The sequence below is a fragment of the Canis lupus genome, chromosome 8 (assembly GCF_048164855.1).
Source record: "Canis lupus baileyi chromosome 8, mCanLup2.hap1, whole genome shotgun sequence".
NCBI lineage: Eukaryota > Metazoa > Chordata > Mammalia > Carnivora > Canidae > Canis > Canis lupus.
The window spans coordinates 45,836,251-45,855,252 of NC_132845.1; the positions used below are offsets into that span (position 1 = coordinate 45,836,251).

Sequence of the window (19,002 nt, forward strand, 5' to 3'; positions counted from 1 at the left end):
GAGTTCCACATCAGGCTCCCTGCATGGAGCCTGCTTCTCTCCTGTGTCTCTGCCTCTCTCTGTATCTCTCATGAATAACTAAATGAAATCTTTAAAAAAAAAAAAAGAAAAGAAAAGAAAAGAAAAGAAAAGAAAAGAAAAGAAAAAAGAAAAACCAAGATGAGTGTGGCCTGGGATGCAAGGGGCATTGTCATCGCTGGTGGGTGAAACCAGATAATCAAGAATGATTCAAAGGTCACACATGACACCAACAGCAGTGGGCGTAGGGTGAGGTATCGGAAATGAACCCCTGAAGAGTGTGGGGGAGCCCAACAGGAGGGCAGGACATGGGGCTTGAGTGCCAGCTCATCGCCATGAGTGCACAGATCACTCCATCCTTGTCCTCCTCTAGCTACCTTTCGGCGGGGAGTGGGGGGGGTGTCATTTTGAGATAATAATAATAATAAAAATTAATCTGTGCTGGACCTCCAGGATGTGCTGGGCGCAGGTGTCTCATTTACCACGCCTCATGTCAACCCCAAGACAGCCGGGCTTCCGCATCACAGAGGAAGCTCAGAGGAGCCCATCAGCGTGCCCAGGGTCACACAGCTCGGGAGAGGTTTATCAGGCTCCTCAGAGTGTGCTGTTGGATCTGCAAGAACATCGCCAGAGGTCAAGAGCCAAGTAAAGCTACAGTGTGGCCCGCAGTTGCAAGTGGACCAGGAGCGGAGGGGAGAGGAATATGGAAGCGGTGAGCAGTGCAGTGGGCGGGTTAATCCGAGAAGGCTTCCTGGAGGAAGCAAGCACAAGCGTGTCAGTGGTGGATTAGGGCTACTGACAGGCAGGGAGGAAGGGTGAGGAGATTCTAGGTGGTGGTGGGGGTGATGGCAGCAAAAGCAAGGAGGGGGTGTTAGCAAGCTCTGCCTGGGTGGGGAAGCAGACTGGCTCTGCCTCAGGGAGAGGGCTGAGGAGGACTGAGCTGCAATTGTGCTGCTAAGTGGGGAGGATCAGAAAAACAACCACGACAGCGTTCATGTTGGCTGAAGGCTTGCTCTGGGCTGGGTTCTCTGCCAAGCCAGCGCAGCACTTCCGTTTCCTCTCTGAAACGAGTCAAAGTGCTTGCCTACCTCATGGGCCGTGATGAGGATTCTAGGAAAAAAATAGGTATCGAAGTCTGCTTTTTTCACAATTAAATTCAATTAGCCAACAAATCTTTAGTTTCAGAGGTAGAGGTCAGTGACTCATCGCTTGCATATCACACCCAGCACCCAGCCCATCACGCACCCACCTTCATGCCCGTCACCCACCTCCCCTCCAGCGACCTTCAGTTTGTTTCCCAGAGTTAAGAGTCTTTCATGGTTTGTCTCCCTGTCTGATTTCTCCCCATTTCGTTTTCCCTCCCTTCCCCTATGATCCTCTGCACTGCTTCTTATTGTCCACATACGAGTGGAACCACATGATTAATTATCTTTCTGATTGACTTATTCCACTCAGCATAATACCCTCCAGTTCCATCCACATCGATGTAAATGGCAAGATTTCATCCTTTCTGATGGCGGAGTAATATTCCATTGTGTGTGTGTGTGTGTGTGTGTGTGTGTGTGTGTTTGGGTTTTTTTTTTTAAGTTTATTTGTTTATTTTTACCAATGTGGGGCTCGAACTCACAACTCTGAGATCAACACTTGCATGCTCTTCCAAGTGAGCCAGCTGGATGCCCCAGGACTCAGCTCTTGTAAGCCTGGAAACATATTCGACACTTGAGGCTTCCTGTCCCCCATCCTCTTGGGGTCATTCCCTAGGATGATCTGTGGGGTATAGTTCATTCATTCATGCATTCAACAAGTATTTACTGAGCAACTATTGGGTGCCTGGCCCTGGGGACTTAACAGTGGACAAGAGAAACATCCCCCATCCCCGTAGAGCTCATATTCAGGTGGGACACACATGTGACAGAGAGAAATAAAGCTGAAGAGGGTAGAGAAAGAGACAATCACAATGATGACTGAGAGGAAGAACATTCCATGCAGCGAGAAGAGCAAGTGCAAAGGCCCTGTGGTGGATCAGGTGTGTCATATTTGAGGAATAATAGGGAGGTCAGTAGGGCTGGAACAGAGTGGGCAAGGGGAGGCTGAGAGGAGGTGATGTCAGGGAGCTAGTGGGGGGGTTGGAATGTCAGGGTCTCACAGGCACAGCGAGGAGTTGGGCTTTTCATCTGAGCAAGATGGGAACCATTGGAGCCGTGAGCAAGCAGAGGAGCAGCCCACTCTTGTAGAAGAGCATCCAGCTGCTGGATGGAGAACACCCTGCAGTGACTATGGGGAAAAGCAAGTGACACAGGCTAGTGGCTCAGACACAGACGGTGGCCGTGGAGTGGTAAGAAGTGCTCGGATACAGGATAAATCTCAAAGGTAAAGCTAATGGGTTGTGTTGACGGCTGCGATGGAGGGTGTGAGGAACCAGGAAGTAAAGACATGAAGGCAACAGTGGCTGAGTAGGTTTGGAGGAGGAAATTGTTTGTTACACTAAAAAAACCCACAAAATCTGGGGTAGCTTAGTTGGTTAAGCGTCTGGTTCTTGATTTTGGCTCAAGTCATGATCTTAGGGTCGTGGGATGGAGCCCTGCACCGGGCTCCGTGCTGGGCATGGATCCTGCTGGAGAGTCTCTCTCTCCCTCTCCTTCAGCCCGGCCCCTCACGTGTGCACACTCTCTCTCTCTCTAAAAAAAGAAAAGAAAAGAAAGAAAAGAAAAGAAAAAAGAAAAGAAAAAAGAAAAGGAAAGGAAAGGAAAAAAAAGAAAAGAAAAGAAAAGAAAAGAAAAGAAAAGAAAAGAAAAGAAAAGAAAAATGAAATCTGAATGGGGTCTTAACTCTTAAAATGATTGAGATAAATTCCCATAACCATAAGAGTCACCTTTCCGGTACCCTTCGATGGTTTTTAGCGCTTTCACGAGGGTATGTGTCCATCGTCACTATGTAACAGGAGAACGTTTCCATCACCCCAGAGGAATCCCCATCCACAGTCACTCCCCCGTCCCCCCCACCCCCAGGCCCTAGAAATCACTGATCCGCTTTCTGTCTGTGCGGCTCTGCGTATTCTGGACATTTCCGATGAACGGAATCATCCGGTATGGGACCTTTTGTGACTCGTGTCTCACTCAGCATCATGTGGTTGAGGTTTACCATGTGTTCGTGATGCTCCACTGCGGGCTACGTCATATTCAGTTTATCCACTTGTCCACACGGATGGGCGTTTGGGTTGTGGCCACGTTTTTAGCTATTCTGAATAACATGAGCTACTAAGAATGTTTGCATACACATTTTTGTGTGCACATGTTCTCACTTCTCTTGGGGGCACATCTAAGAGTGGAGTTGCTTGGTCACATCATAACTGTCTGTGTGACTCTTAAAAGTGTATTTCTTTCTTTCTTTCTTTCTTTCTTTCTTTCTTTCTTCTTTCTTCTTTCTTCTTTCTTTCTTTTCTGTCTTTTTCTTTCTTTCTTCTTTCTTTTCTTTCTTTTTCTTTCTTTCTTCTTTCTTTCTTTCTTTTAATCGCTACGCCCAACATGGGGCTCGAACTCACGACCCAGAAATCAAGAGTCACACGCTCTTCTGATGGAACCAGCCAGGAACCCCCTTCTGTGTAACTTTTGTGAGGAATTGCCAAAATATTTTCCAGAGTGGCTGCCCCATTTTGCATTCCCCCCACCCCTCCCCGAGCACTGTATAAAGGACCCAATTTCTTCAAATCTTTGCCAACACCCACTAGCACTCACCTTTTTTATTACACTCACAAGCAGTGAATGTGAAGTGGTTTTGGCTTGCATTTCCCTGATGACTAATGATGTCAAGCATCTGCTCATGTGCAAGTGTGACCGCTAGCGCTGGTCTTTTGGATCTCGAGATGGAGATGATGCATAGACTGTTGGGCATGCAGAGTTCATGGCGGAGGTCTGGGGTGGTGACGTGAATATTGGGGTCAAGAGCACACAGGTGGTGACACCTGGGAGGCTCAGAGGTTGTTGAGCCCTTTGGTTCAGGCGTGATCCTGGGGTCCTGGGATCGAGTCCCACATCAGGCTCCTCGCATGGAGCCTGCTTCTCCTTCTGCCTGTGTCTCTCCTTCTTTCTGTGTGTCTCTCATGACTAAATAAATAAAATATTTAATTTTTTTAAAAAAGAGCTTACGGCTGCTATTTAAAGCCGTGGGACTGCATGTGACCCCCCAGGGAGTAAGCATGGCTAGAGAAGAGAAGAGGTCTGAGGACAGGGCCCTGAGGTGCCCCAACTTTGAGAGCTAGAGATGGCAAAGAGAAGATATGATGGAGAAAATGTTTCAAGACAGGGTAGTAGACAGTGCCAAATGCTGCTGCTTGTCCAAGTGGGATGCGATCGCTGCTTCTAAAGTGTTGCTCTAAAGGGAACGAGAAAGATGCCACCTCACACCTATGAGGATGACTGTCATCACAAAGACAAGAGACAAGTATTGGTGAGGATGTGGAAATAAAGGGACCCTGGTTCCCTGAGAAGGTAAGTTGGTGCAGCCACTGTGGAAAACGGTATGGAAGTTGGTTCCTCAAAAAATTAAAAATCAGATGAACATAGGCTCCAGCCTTTGCATTTCTGGGTACACCTCCAAAAGCAATGAAAACAGGATACCGAGGAGATAGCAGGTTTGTTGCGGCATTATTTACAGTAGCCAGGCCACGGGAACGAGCTCAGTTTCTGTCAGCAGACGAGTGGAGAAATAAGATGTGGTATATATACACGATGGAATATTATCCAGCCACGAAAAAGAATGAAATCCTTTCGTGGCCGTTTGCAACAGCATGGATGGTCCTTGAGGGCATTAGGCTAAGTGAGAGAAGTCAGACAGAGAAAGACAAACACTGTGATCTCACTTACGTGTGGAATCTAAAAAAAGCTGAACTCATAGAAACAGGGAGCAGGGCAGGGGGGTGGTGAGCAGGGGCAGGGGGTGGTGAGCAGGAGCAGGGTGGTGGTGAGCAGGGGCAGGGGGGTGGGGGAAATGGGGAGATGGTGGTCAAACAGTACAAGCTTCCAGTTAGAAGATAAGTTCTGGGGCTCTAATGCCCTGTGGATAAAACACAGGACTGTATACCCGGATATTGCTAAGACAGTAAGATTTGGGACATTTGGGTGGCCCAGGGGTTGAGAGCCTACCTTTGGCTCAGGGTGTGATCCCGGGGTCCTGGGATCGAGTCCCGCATCGGCCTCCCTGCAGGGAGCCTGCTTCTCCCTCTGCTGTGTCTCTGCCTCTCTCTGCACGTCTCTCATGAATAAATAAATAATATCTTTTAAAAAAAGGAAAAAAAGCAGGAAGAAAAACCCATACTTGAGAAACAAGTGATAGAGGGAAAGAAACGGTGACTTCATCCAAGAAACTAGTGACCTGGAAAGGTGGAGGACTAATGTCTCAAAGACCAGCTTCTCTGCCCAGGCCTCGCCAAGGGAAGGCCCTGGAAAGGGGACATGGGCTGCGTGCAGAAACAGATGCCTGGGTGGTTAGTCGTATGTGGACGTGACCCTGAACAGACTTACACCAGGGGCAGCTGTTTTTGAAAGAAGGCAGGCTTTATCTTCTGGGAAAGTCCAGTTCTTTGGTCCCCAAGGCCAGCGGCCTGCAAATCTCAAGGAAAGAGGTTAGTTCTGCCACAAACGAAGGGAATTAGTCTGCAAGCAAGGAGTGTGTACGCTTGAAGCAAATTAATCCTTGAGGCTGGTTGGAGGGCTGTCACAAGGCTGTAAGATACAGGCGTATCAAGTTTACACAATATGCCAATTATATCTTATCAAGTCGGAAAAGAATTGGAAATAAAGAGAGCCAAGGAGTGGCACGGGGGGCTGCTGGCACAGGGGACTGCCTTCTGCTGGCCACCACCAGCTCCCGGCCCCCCGTTCGGCATCCAGCATGAGTCTAGCACAAAACTGTGCATAAACTCAGCAATGATTGTAACAGCAAGGCCAGTCCCCAGTTCCACGGTGACTGAGAATGGAACCAAAAAAAGAAAAAAAAAAGCTAAGAAAGTTCCTTGAAAGTGAGGTTCGTTCTCTTGTTAGGGTAAGCAGCAGCAGCACGATGGGCAGTGGGATTTCTTTTTCTTTCAAAAGCCTTGGCTTCGTGGCCCATAGGCCGCAGTTGGGAGTATGGAACCTGGTGCAACTTGTGGGGAGGGCATTCTTGACACCAGCCAGGCTCATCTAGGCACGTAGAGGTGTGTGGCTGTTGCCAGGCAGTGACAAAACCCAGTGCAGCATCAATGCCCCTCATTAGGGGGAACTGCTTAGGTGAGCAAAGCTTTAGCCGTTCGGTGCAATATTACAGAGCTGAGAGGGAAAACAAAGATTTGCACACCAGGGCATAGAAAGATGTCCGAAATGCATTCAACAACAACAACAAAAAAGGTAGGAAAAATGAGTTGTGGAACAGCGGGTTTGGTATGATGTCAGAAAACCTTCCCAGATTGCCCCTAGGGAGAGGGACAAGCGTGGGTAGCGGCATTTATCTTTTGTATCAGTTTTGGAGAAAAAAGGAGGCCAAGACGCTGGGGGCATTGATACCCCCACCAGGCGGACAGTTGTTAGTTCCCAGGAGAACAGGGCCAACTCCCAGAGCCCCTTACAGAGCAGGGCGGGGAAGAGTTGGTTTTGGCCGTGGGGCATCTTTCGGGGGACATTAGAGGTGGCTTCACCCCGAATTGGGCTTTCCCAAACATTCCTTCCCTGAAATTCCCCAAACCCTCCCCCTGGTCATGGGGCTGGACAGGTATGTGGGCAAAGCACCGCCTGCCCGCGTCCATAGAGAAAGCAGAGCAGATCCTTCCTGGAGGCCCCGCATCCTCTGCAGGAGCTGCTGTGTCTGAGACTCAAAGCAAACCACCTCTAGAGGAACCATCTCCAGCACCGACACTTCCCCAGGGCTGAGCTATGCTGGGAGCAGATTAGAAACCCCTCCTTTTAGTGTCTTTGTGCAGGCATTCATTCATTCATTCATTCATTCACTCACTACATTTTTATCAGAGGCTTAATCTATGCCAAGCCCTATGGTGGGCCCTGGAAACCAAAAGATGAGAAAGATCGACTTCGAGGCCCGAAGGAGCCCACAGTCCAAGGGAATGAAGTTATGTAATAGTCACAATTCCATGGACGGATTGATTGATTGATTCCTGAGAGACACAGAGAGAGGCAGAGACACAAGCAGAGGGAGAAGCAGGCTCCATGCAGGGACCCCGATGCGGGACTCGATCCCGGGACCCTGGGATCACACCCTGAGCCAAAGGCAGATGCTCAACCTCTGAGCCACCCAGGAGCCCCTCCATGGAAGGACTTAGTGAAAACCTAAGTGTTCCATGAGAACCCCTACTCCACACCTGGTGGGGGGAAAACAAAAATGACCTGGAGAAATCGCCAGGCAAACAAAAATGACCATTGCAAGAAAATGTTAACGAAGTGTCAGGTCACTTATAAGTTTGACTTGCGAGTTTAGGACTTCTGATGTCTCTATGTGCCCTTAGGTTCCTCTTGGCTGCGAGTTATTTTTGTCATATGTTTAGCTTTTTATTTTGAAATCCTTATCGACTCATAAGGTGTTGCAAAAATAGTACCAAGCGGTACGCTGTGTCCCTTGCCCGGCATCCCCCGGTGGCAACATCTCACTACAGTGTGTCATAAAGAATTAGCTACTAGCTATACCCTCCCTGCTGAACCCATTGTCTCGCTCTGCCTACGACATCAACGCCCTCTTTCTTGGGTGTTGGTCAGTCTGGATGTCTGCTGCACCTGCACCATTAAATTGTCACCCTTGCTTGCAAAGTGACAGTTTCCTGAAGTTGATGTCCCTGCAGGTGGAGAACTGCTGGCAGCACCCTGAAGTTATTGACAAACGAGCATCCGGCCCATCCCACTCTTAGACCAAGGAACAACTAAACAAGAGGATGCTGCTGAGAAGACAGGTCAGGTGCTTACAAGAAAATAATTTCAGTATGAAAAGGCTAAGGAAAGCCTTCTGGGAAACCGCTAGCATCTTATCATTTTTGTGTGCGTGTGTGTTTTTCCCAAAATGACTCTGTGTGATCATGGTGTGAAACTGGTAGAAAAGGATGTCATATCATGACTTCAAACAAATTTTTGTCAGGAAATTATACCAAAAAGAAGAAAATATATGCTAGCCCTGACTTCATAATTTGGTTTAAGAATTAGTACAGAATTTCAACGATAATTTTGTTAGCTAAATGTTAGTTTCTTTTTTTTTTTTTAAGGTAAAGCATCAATCAAGTCCTTTTATAAAATTTCTTGCTCAATATTTACTATGACACTTTGGTCCCATGCTAACTGGATCTGCTTTCGCATGGATTTTCTGGTACTAGTGATCCTCAAAGGTCGAGAATTTCCTGCCAAGGTGTTATAAGGTTAAGTACACAATGGCTAGTCGTGCCTGGGGGTGATCAGGAACATGTTCCACAGAGTAACTTTTGGGCTGGGTATTGAGGCATGTGTAGGAGTTCACCAAGTGGAGAAAATACATGCAGCGAGACAGTTGTGTGAGTTGAAAGTGACCAAAGTGTGGAAGAGCATGGCCTCCCTTTGGATCCTGTGAGTGGGCTGCGATGTGGCCACAGCAGAGCGGGGTGGGGGGTGATTCTCTGTAATAGCAGATGAGGCTCTAGAGGCTGTGGATATGAGTCCTGTTGAAGAGCCGCCGCTTTGTCCCACGGCGGTGGGCAGCCACTGGAAGGTTTGGGGCTGAGGCACTGCATGATCACTGATGCAGTTCACGAAGATCCCTCTAGCTGCTGCAAGGGGAGCGTGAGGTGAGGGAGGTGAGGCTGAAGGCAGGAGAAAACAACCTTAGAGAGTAGAAGCCAACATGTGGGCTCCAGGTTAGACTACTGTGTGGAGTCGGGCTCTACCACTGACCAGCCCTGGGACACCCCCACTTGACCTTTACAAGCTTCAGCTTCTACATCTGTGTAATGGGAATAACAGTACCCACCTCCTGGGATTTCAGGAAGATTAGCTGTCAAATAATGTGTGAGCAGATGAAGAAGAAGCTAGATGACAGAGGCAGCTGCAGGGCTCAGTGGTGGAGCGTCCGCCTTTGGCTCAGGTCACGATCCCGGGGCCTGGGATCGAGTCCTGCGTCGGGCTCCCTGCTTGGAGCCTGCTACTCTCTCTGCCTGTGTCTCAGCCTCTCTCTCTGTGTCTCTCATGAATAAATAAATGAAATCTTAAAAAAGAAAAGCAGCTAGATGAGAGATGATGTGAAGGATTGAAATTAAAGATTTTAAGTTAGCCTGGGTAGAGATAAATGACTGCAAGGTGTGTGATGTTTACTAGCATTTCTTCTCTTAGTCCTTTCCCTCCTTGAACATTGATCCAGGCTATAAAAGTTTGGCATAGAGATCCCTGGGTGGTGCAGCGGTTTGGCGCCTGCCTTTGGCCCAGGGCGCGATCCTGGAGACCCGGGATCGAATCCCACGTCGGGCTCCCGGTGCATGGAGCCTGCTTCTCCCTCTGCCTGTGTCTCTGCCTCTCTCTCTCTCTCTGTGTGACTATCATAAATAAATAAAAATTAAAAAAAAATAGATAAAAGTTTGGCATAGCTGCACCCCAGTTTCTATAGTTCCTTCTGAAACGATATATGACAAGGTTGCAATAAGTGAAAGCTGACATAGAGATGAAGCTATCTAACTACGATAAGGCAATCGCGTGCTTCTACTTCTGCTCAAAACCAAACTCCCTGCTTCTGAGCTCAGCACCGGCTCCTCCCTGTACATTCCTGGAGTAGGTGAAGGGTAAGCAAAGTCGTTTACTTAGTAGAAGTAATAAAGAGACATCTAATTCCAGTCCTCTGAGGGATGAGAGGCCCTAGTACTCTGCCCCCAGAGACAACTGAAATGCTGGATGCAATACTTGAACGCATCTCTTAAACACATTGCTGGTTGGCACAAAGGTAATAAATCCACAGAGGCCCCCAAAGACATGAAGTCAGAGAGGCTGGGTGGTGCAGACCCACCAAAGTCAGTCTTTTTTTTTTTTTTTTTTGAGGTCTCTTTCAAACTCTGCAAAATGTCAGCTTCCCCTTTCAAGGCCACAGGAGAGTAAGGGCAAGACACACTGTTGGGCACACCCCAGGTGAGAATTTAACAGCAGATCCCTTCCTGGGACTGGACTGCAAAGAACTCACTAATGAATGCTACTGAATTTTACACCAGGACTCAAAGACCGCCTACAATGAAGTTCTAAAGAACTGAGTAGCTCACAGTTTAAAAAAAAAAAAAAAAAAAGAGGGGTGGAGAGGTGCTGGCTGGCTGGCTCAGTCGTTGGAGCGTCTGTCTGTGGCTCAGGTTATGATCCCAGGGTCCTGGATCAAGCCCCGCCTCAGGCTTCCTGCTTAGTCAGGTGAGGCCCTGAGATCACTACCTGAGCCGACATCAAGATCTGGGTGCTTAACTGACTGAGCCACCCAGGCGCCCCCAGCCACACATCCTTTCTAAACAGTGCAGTGTTTACAAAAAGTGACCATGAGCTGGAATCAATCTTAACAAAGATCACATAGATTACATTCTCTGATCTCTTATCTTAGTTAGGTTGAAACAAAATAATAACATGATGACCAGAAGAAGTAAAAGCAGACTTTGTGTACATTCCAGAGAACATTGATCTCTTTGGGATAAGATAAGATAACAGGGCTTCGCAAGAAGACACAAGCGTACTCGGGCTCACAACCTTTTACCTTAGTTTATTAGGTCCAATTAATCTACATCAACCATTCAATCTATGCTCCATCCGTCAGGGTGGAGAGAGTTTACTGCCCGGCACCGGGCTTCAAAAGCTTCAAGTGACTTGTTTTCCTTTAACGGAAAGTGGCTAAGTATCCCTCTTAAAGGATACTCAGAGTTCTGGTCTCATATGTTTCCCTAAAGGAAAGGAGGCGCCTATCTTATTGGCTTTTGCAGCTATTAAGGTACCTTCAAGACTTTCCAGATTTAGCTTTAACTAATTATACTGCAAGTTGCACGAGAGCACAATTTTTTCTCTTTATCGTTCACCTGCTGTATTCCCAGGGCTAAACGTGAGCTCCGAGCCTGGGTCAGGCACACAATGAAGGAATACATGTGCTGGATGCCGACTGTGTGCCAGACTGTGTGTACACGTTTTCTGCTAACTTAAATAAGTTATTTTTATTTTTAAAATTTATTTATTTATTTATTTATTTATTTATTTATTTATTTATTTGAGAACACACAGAGAGAAGCAGAAACACAGGCAGAGGGAGAAGCAGGCTCCCTTGGGTGGGGGGAACCTGATGCAGGACTTGATTCCAGGACTCTGTCATGCCCTGAGCTGAAGGCAGATGCTCAACCACTTAGCCACCCAGGCATCCTTAACTTTTTTTTTTAATATTTTTTTAAATATTGCATCCTTAACTTAAAAAATTTAGACCTCATAACAACCCTAGAAGTTTGAAATGGTCCACAGGAGGAAATCCAGGCATTAAAGTCACAGAGAAGCTAACAAGTGTGCTCTCGCTTGGACTTGCTAGAACAGGAATCCAAATCAAGCTACTCTAACAATTTGTGATAGTTGTATGATGCTAGAGGAAGCAGTTATGTTGGTAGACACTCGTTCCGCAGGGCTGGAGACCGTGCGTGTCTATGGTCAGATCTTAGGCCACCTGGCTGGCTCAAGTGTTGAAGCGCATGGCTCTTGGTCTCAAGCTTAGGAGTTTGAGTGTAGAGGTTACTTAATAATAACATTTGGGGAAAAAATTAAAAAGTCAGATCTTAAGGCCAGGGTGGGGAAGAGAATGCCCTCTGCTGTGATTGGTACAAACTCACACCTCTGCACCATTTGGGATCCTCCAAGAAGCAGACACCAAGGCAGAGTCGGAGTACAGGAGATACACGAGATGTATGGGGAGGTGATGCCACTGAAAGATCCAGGGGAGAGGCCACAGATACGGGCAGAGGGATCTGACACTTTGAAAAGAGAAAGGGAAGAAGGGGGGATTGTGTAGGGAGAGCTTCAGACTGGGGTTCAGCTCTGGGAAGCTCGGCCAAGTCCCTCCGGGAGCCTGGGCTTGGAGATTGCCTGGAGAGAGTCCCGCACTGCCAAGAAACGTCAAGACCTTGTGTCACCGCCATGCTCAGTCATTGGCCAGGGATTGCCTGGAAGCCGCCGGCTTGGATTTACAAGCTGAGGGAGAGCCAGGGGCCTCCGTCGCTGGACACTGTCAGCTGGCTCCCACCCTTGCCTCCCATCCGTGGCAGGTTCTCTCTGGAAGAGGGCCAAGTGAGTATCCCCATGGCTACCATGGCCTTGATAGTTGCCAAGGGCCCGCATCACCGCCCCTCTGTGCTGAAGACAGATCTAGCTGTGATGCTGTAGGCTTTTTTTTTTTTTTTAAGATTTAAAAAAAAGTTATTCATGAGAGATATATAGAGAGAGACAGAGACTTGGGCAGAGGGAGAAGCAGGTTCCCCATGGGGAGCCCAATACGGGACTCAATCCCCAGACCCCAGGATCACACCCTGAGCCAAAGGCAGATGCTCAACCATTGAGCCACCCAGGCATCCCGATGCTGTAGGCTTTCACAGCAGACACACGCTCCTTAAATCCTGTCAGTTACTGGCTATGTGATCTTGAGGAGGACACTCAATGTCTCTGATCCTCAGGTTCCTGTGATTTCCAAGCTCCTTGCGTACACATTAGCCCTATTGTAGCGAGCCATTTGATCCTCTCTGAGTCTTCAGAACTGACCCACCGGGAGACACAGATGGCATGTCCATCTTGGGCCCAATTCCATGGTAACAAGCGAGCCCAACCTCTCCTTGTGAAGTGTCAGAAGGAATCCTGTAGACCTGGCTTAGAATCTTCTTTGAGCTTCGTATACCATGGTGATAGTAAGAATGCCCACTTTACAGGCTGGTGTAGTGATTTCTGGGTTGAGGCAGATGCTGCATGGTGCCAGAGGAAGGACTAATACGGTGGTGGGAAATAGTGCTTATGGGGAAGAGTCTGCGGAGCCAGTGGAGGTGGTGGTGACCATGAAGGTGATGGTGGGAGGGATGGGGGTGGTGGAGTGGGAGATGATGATGGTGACAATGGAAGCAGTGGGTGGGCAGGGGGGCGAAGGTGGTGGCGGTGGTGCTGGAGGGAAGTGGGGAAGCCGACTCCAGAACCCCACTGGGCCCAGGTCTCCTGCCTCCCACTTCTGGCCCACGGAAGCCATAGCGGACTGTGTCATCGTGCTGACAGTCCCCACCTACTGTCCCCGCTTCACCTCTAAGTCATAAGCCAGCAGTAGACTCCCTGAGCCTTGGGGAGAAACCCGGGGAACACAGGCAGGAAGCCAAGTCCCTGAGCGGTGGTCAAGGTGACTCAGGCTGAGATGCAGCAGCTCATCCCCCTGGTCTGTGGGCAGCCACGTGGCAGCCACAAGGCTCAGCCCTGGCGTGTTCTGACGCCCCATGGCCCCAGGGAGCTGATCTCCCCGGCCTCCAGGGAGGAAGCAGCCCCTCCAGAAGACACTATGCTCCACCCTCTTCTCCTTTTGCAAATCACAGCCTGGAATTCCTCCCCAGGTTCCCACTCAAAGTCTGTGACTTAACATCTCTAGGCCTCATCTATGAAATGAGATGACTAATGTCTACCTTGTGATGCCTTTGGTGACGACGAGACCATATACAGAGAGCATCTAGCTACTCACTCTTCTCACTCAAGAAGTGGCATCTGAATATTTTAGTACGTCATCATTCTCATCGTGGAGCCCCAAGCTGGAGGGGCCAGAGATAGAGAGAGCGTGATTGCCTCTTGCTCTGCAGGCTGGTGACCCCAAGGACCTGAACCCTCACCTGGCTCTGGGGCGCTAGAGCATCAGCACTTTGCATGCTGCCCAGCAGCACTACCTACATCTCTGCAGACACCTTGGCATCCTCCCTCTCCAGTCTCAGATCATAAGTTTGCCATCCCCAAGGCTAGACCTCAGGCTTCGATTATTATTATATATTATAAATATATATATATAATATGTATATATTATATACACACATTTATATTTTTTAAGTAGGTTCCATGCCCAGCATGTAGCCCAAAATGAGATTTAAACTCACAACCCTGAGATTGGGGCCTGAGCTGAAATCAAGAGTCATACACTTAACCGACTGAGCCACCCACGTGGCCCATTATTATCACTTTATTAAATTACACCATGGAGTGCCTAGGTAGCTCAGTTGGTTAGGCATCTGCCTTTGGCTCAGGTCATGATCCCAGGGTCCTGGGATAGAGCCCCACATCAGGCTCCTTGCTCAGCCCGTCCACCCGCTTGTGTGCACTCTCTGTCTCTCTGAAATAAATAAATTTTAAAAGATTTTTTAAAAAATTACATCATATGAATGGCTGTTTCCGTAGATTAAAACAACTATCATCAATTTCATATAACTCAACTTAATAGGATATTTTAGACATAGAAGTAGTCATAAAGAACGAGAGTATGAGGGCTCCTGGGTGGCTTAGTCAGTTGAGCATCCAACTCTTGGTTTCGGCTCAAGTCACGATCTTAGGATTGTGAGATCGAGCTCCGTGTCACCCTCTGTGCTCAGCGCAGAGTTTGCTGCAGATTCTCTCTCCCTCTCCCTTTTACCCCTTCCACTCATCCTCTCTCTCGCTCTCTCTCTCTCAAATAAATTTTAAAATCTTCAAAAAAAAAAAAACCCAAAAAAGAAAAAAAAAGAATCAGAATAATGAATAGCCATCTAATTGCCGCTCTGCTAATGAAATAAAGCATTAGAGGTTTCTCCAAGCCCCCGCTCTGATGCCATTCCCTGTCACTGCCTCATCTTCTTTGCTCTAGAAAGAACCAGTCTCCTGAATTGACAATTGATCATTTTCATGCACATCCAATCCTCCATGTGTACCTCATCCCTAGATAATACTCTGTGGACTGCAAACTGGTTTTCTACTCATTAAATTTTTTAGCTTTGCAGGTTATAAAATAGGTAGCCCTACTTCACATATTTTAACCATGTATAGGATTCCAGTCCAGTAACATATACAGCTCATTTACCCACTCCGCTTTTGGAGGATCGTGAAGCTGTGTCTTGGTTCTTGGCATGATTTTTTTTCTTTATAGTCAATGAAATGATTATGGTTTTTGCTGATACCTGTTAAGGTTCATCTTTCAATAATAAAAGTCCATTAACATTGATGCTATAGTCATAGAGCCTTGGCTTATGCTGTTTTCACATTGTCAAAGCCTGCAGCCGCACAAAACATCACAAGGGCTTAGCTGACTCTATGTGTGGCAATATCACACAGGAGGAGGGAGTTCATCAAGAGGCAAACACTGAAAAATGAAATCATAAAAATAATTTTTTTAAGATTTTTTTTTTAAGTCATGAGAGACACAGGGAGAGAGGCAAAGACACAGGCAGAGAGAGCAGCAGACTCCATGCAGGGAGCCCGATGCGTGACTTGATCCTAAGACCTTGGGATCAAGACCTGAGCCAAAGACAGATGCTCAACCACTGAGCCACCCAGGTGTCCCTAAAAAAATAAATTAAAAAAAATGGAATTTTAGAAATGCACAGTGCTATTTGTCATTATAATGGCTTCCTCTTTGAGGTGGGCTTTTTTTTTTTTTAGAGTTCCCCTAGGCAATGCCTATTAAATGGGAGAAGTGCAGACCCACAGTGTCCATTCCTCAGTATATACCCCAGAGAAATTCTTACACAGGTGCATATAACACACGAGGCAGCAGTGTTCGCAATAACCAAAATAAAGAAATAAAAATCAACAAAAAATAGATACACAAATGCCTTTTATAAATATTCTGAAGTAAGTGTGGCTTCAATAAATTGAATGCAATGGACCCAATCGTGTGAGGAATTTAGTGGTTGTTAACATAAAGTTAGTCCAATCAGTTATATACTGGGATATGGGGCATGTTCTAAAGGTTTAATGGTTGAGTCTTTGCAATTTTCTCTCTTTCATACTAACGTGGTCTTACGTGTTAAAACCAATAGCTGTGACATCCATGAGAATGTAGTTTTTCTAAGAGACCCTTAATAGGTTACTAAGGTCTATGAATTTGGATACAGGCATTCCAAAATCTTCTCCTGAGCTCAGCTGCTCATACAATTTCTCCATACCTTTTGTGGCATTGGTCTGTAATTTCTTCCAGAATCATTATACATTGTGTGTCCTTAGGGCCATCTGGCTACACTTCCAAGGAAAAGATAATTTTAGAGAAAAGTGCTATTTATCTTTATGTGTATCAAAGGACAGCGTCTTTAAATGATTTCTGTTTGACAATCCCACAATGGGAAAATGATCGAACTAAACCTGTCTCATGGGTGGCAGCTATTTGGAGCCTGGCGAAGTGTTGGGAGAGTTTTAATTCCACTCCCAATTTTGGCTGCGTTCTATGTTTCATAAAATTATTTGATTATCATTGCAAAGTTGGATGATTTTTTAAGCTAATAGCAAATCTCCGTATATTGTGTGTAAAGCTTAAGAATGCCCATCTCAGGGGGGCCAGGGGGGCTCAGTTGGTTAAAGTTTCCACTTTTGATTTTGGCTTAGGCCACGGTCTCAGGGTTCTGAGATAGAGCCCTGCCTCCAGTTTTCAGAGAGATTTTCTCCCCCTCCCTCTGCCCCACCTCTCCCCCCTCCCCATTCTCTCTGTCTCTCTCTCTTAAAAATAAAAATAAAAATAAATAAGTACTGCCTAATTGTTACCCTAGGTGATTGCACGATCCCATATGCTCTCCAGGAGAGTAGGACAGTTCTCATTTTTCTACATCCTTACGGAGAGGTTCTATACTTTTTACCAGTGTGAGGAGGTAGGCACCCCCAGCTGGGTGCTAGTCTCTCTCTCTCATCTCTCTAACACCTGCTAACCATGCTTTGTCACAAAGCGAGACTGGACCTCAGAATCAGAAGCTTCAATAAGCAGGAGAATCTAAGCTTTGATATCATTTTACTTGCCACATGTTTGTCAGCTGCTCACTACTCTTGGGCATGGGATGTGACTTTCCAACTGTGATAAGGGCATGAAATTTCTTCCTATGGTAAATAAACAAGCCAAATGAAAGCAAAACATCAGATAAATAATAGTCACACTGCATGTGATAATGAGGGGGGAAATGTCAGAAGCAGGGGGTCCTGAATGACTAAAGACAGAAAATGCAACACACATGACTAATCACAGGGGAATATTGTGGAGCTCTGGGACCAGTGGGTTCTGCAACTATGTAATACTTTCAATATTTCAAAACTGAAAGACATTCAAGGGATCATGTAATCTGAACCACTTATTTCATAGGTGATGAAATTGTGGCCCAGAGAGAGGAAATGCCTTGCCTGTGGTGGCACAGTGAATCTGTGGTCAAGTGGAGGCTGGCATTCATGTTTTCCCAACAAAGCTCATGACTGAGTAGTGGTTGGATTGACAGGAAGGAGGAAGGCAGCTTTATAGGCAGCTAGGGGAACCTACCTGCCCTTATCCTTGGTTCTCTGACCCTAGTATTTGCTGCTTCATTATCCATCATCCCCACCTTGGATGCTTGGGGAGGGATCCCCATGGCTGGTCCTCAACCCCACCTTGAGGATGCTTGGGGATGAATCCCTATGACTGGTCCTCATCTCTACCTTGAAGATGCTTGGGGATAGATCCCCATGCTGGTCCTCATCCCCACCTTGGGTGCTTGGGGGTAATCCCCATGGCTGGTCCTCATCCCTACCTTGCGGATGCTTGTGGATGGATCCTCAAGACTTGGTCCTCTCTCTCAGGTACCTAAGAGTTGAGGTACTTAAAAACATGGTTTCCTTATCCCTCCCAGTGACCAACCCCCTGCCATCTTCTCCACAGCCTTGGCTGAAGATTACATGCCATCTGTTAAAACTCCCTTAAGGCTCCTTCTTTCCTAACTCCTCTATGGTTTTTTTTTTTTTTTTAACATTTTATTTATTCATGAGAGACAGAGAGAGAGAGGCAGAGACACAGGCAGAGGGAGAAGCAGGCTCCATGCAGGGAGCCCGATGTGGGACTCAATCCCGGGACTCCAGGATCATGCCCTGGGTTGAAGGCAGCACCAAACCACTGAACCACCCAGGCTGCCCTCCTCTATGTTTTAAGCTCTTCAAACCTCTTTTTCTCTCAGATCTAATCAATGGGTATTTTTTTTTTTTAAATTTTTATTTATTTATGATAGAGAGAGAGAGAGAGAGGCAGAGACATAGGCAGAGGGAGAAGCAGGCTCCATGCACCGGGAGCCCGATGTGGGATTCGATCCCGGGTCTCCAGGATCGCGCCCTGGTCCAAAGGCAGGCGCCAAACCGCTGTGCCACCCAGGGATCCCTAATCAATGGGTATTACTTCCTTGTCCAAGAAATCACATGGTCTCCTAACTGCTGACAAGAAAATCTCAGGAAAAAAAAAATGGAGCAAGTTTCCTCCTTTGCCTTTGGTTGTAGCGATCACTATTACACATCCCAAAGTTAGCTCTGGTAAGCTGAGAACCTTTGCTTCAGTATCCATCTCCATCTCCTGTCATGAGAGGGGACGTGCGAACACGTGAAGTTTGTTTTGTGATTATAAAACTATTCTCGAAAGTGCTGTTTGTACAAAGGAGCCTTTTAAGATACTCAACCTGCAGAAATTATTGATCTGCCCTGTGAACCATGACCATTAGTGCCTAAAAGTGATAAGAATAGATACTACACTTGATCTCAGTCAAACTCCGAGAAGCGATTTTTAGTGCCTAAAAGTATGCAATTTTTGTTATCTTGATTGGTAATATGTTGCCCTGGGAATAATATTTACATTGACATCTCTGCCGTTACATATGACGTTTATAATGTCAGGATCTTCTTGGACTGCTTACTCAAACCAAGAGTTGAGAGTCCATCTCATTCAAAATTCTTTTTTTTTAAATAAAATAATTTTTATTGGTGTTCAATTTACCAACATACAGAATAACACCCTCATTCAAAATTCTATATT

General features: G+C 46.8%; 1 protein-coding gene across 6 annotated transcripts in view; it reads left to right on the forward strand.

The window, feature by feature from the left end:
• Window positions 1-589: 589 nt before the first annotated feature.
• The window catches only part of CIITA (class II major histocompatibility complex transactivator), a 69,758-nt gene continuing 51,345 nt past the window's right edge, over window positions 590-19,002 (forward strand). For 3 of the 6 annotated variants that reach the window (XM_072835775.1, XM_072835778.1, XM_072835783.1), the window contains exon 1: window positions 7,691-7,948. The gene's annotated coding sequence lies outside the window, so the exon portion shown is untranslated. Of the gene's footprint in view, window positions 731-7,685; window positions 7,949-19,002 lie in introns of those variants that run through there. The other 3 variants (XM_072835784.1, XM_072835787.1, XM_072835777.1) reach the window with 3 other exon arrangements.